Here is an 895-nt window from a genome sequence, read left to right on the forward strand (position 1 = left end):
AAAAAAAAAAAAAAAAAAACAACCTGGTAAAACAAAACTAACCAGAAAACCTTAGCTTGTGCTATAAAATGGCACGGCCAAGACTTGGATGGAAGACCGCTCAACTTTCATGTCTTGGAGGAATCACTGATTACTGAATCTTAGTATTTGGTTATTAGCAGGAAAGTCACCCAAAAATGCAGATTCCCGGCCCCGCCCAGAGGCGCCAGATTCGCTAGGCCTGGGTCTAGGCCAAGCAGTCCATGATGCACTAAACCAGGTGACCAGAAGATCCACTCGGCCGACCGCCCCCTCTCCAATCCTGAGAATTTGCGGCTCTAGGGTCTCAAGTAGCAGAGCTGGGGGAAGGGAGGTCCCAATCAGAAGAATTTGGGGGATTTTCCAAATGACCCGGAGCCTGGAGGAAGTGCTACACCGCGGGACTCCAGGGGAGGCGGTGCCTCGGCCGGCACTGGGGACGAGGGCCCTGGACCCGGGGTCCGGCGCCCCGCGCTCCACCTTCTCACCTGCGGGGTCGGCCAAGGAATCGATCCGCCGCGCCTCCTTCCTCCCGAGGGCTTTCACTTGTGCCCTTCCGTGAAAACGTAACAGCCCCCCCACCCCCCCGCCCGAATACCTGGCCCGGCCCCTCCCCGCAGGCTTCGCTGCGGGCGAATGGCAGTGGCCGGAAGTCGGGCGGCTCGGCCCGCGGGCGGGACGCGCGCAGGTGGAGGGGCGTCCGCGCCGCGCCCTGGGCCCGGAGCCTCGGTGCGCTCCCGGCCGTTCCCGCCGCTCACCTGCGCGGCCGCCGGGTCCCGCGCCCCGCCCGGCCAGCTGCGGCCAGACGCCAGGGGCGCGAAGGGTTAAAGGTGCTCTCTCCCTCCCCGCGGCTCCCTCACCCTTGGAAAGTCCCTGA

The 895-nt window shown here is 63.4% G+C and overlaps 1 long non-coding RNA gene across 2 annotated transcripts in view; it reads right to left on the reverse strand.

Moving 5' to 3' along the window:
- The window catches only part of LOC111813315, a 20,948-nt gene extending 20,362 nt beyond the window's left edge, over positions 1-586 (reverse strand). The window contains exons 1-2 of one of the 2 annotated variants that reach the window (XR_002818614.1): positions 507-586; positions 171-338 (exon numbers count right to left, since the gene is read on the reverse strand). This is a non-coding gene — a long non-coding RNA (uncharacterized LOC111813315). The remainder of the gene's footprint in view (positions 1-170; positions 339-506) is intronic. The other variant, XR_002818615.1, reaches the window with a different exon arrangement.
- Between the last annotated feature and the right edge of the window lie 309 nt (positions 587-895).

This window comes from Octodon degus, unplaced genomic scaffold (genome assembly GCF_000260255.1).
Source record: "Octodon degus isolate 3935 unplaced genomic scaffold, OctDeg1.0 scaffold00007, whole genome shotgun sequence".
Taxonomy (NCBI): domain Eukaryota; kingdom Metazoa; phylum Chordata; class Mammalia; order Rodentia; family Octodontidae; genus Octodon; species Octodon degus.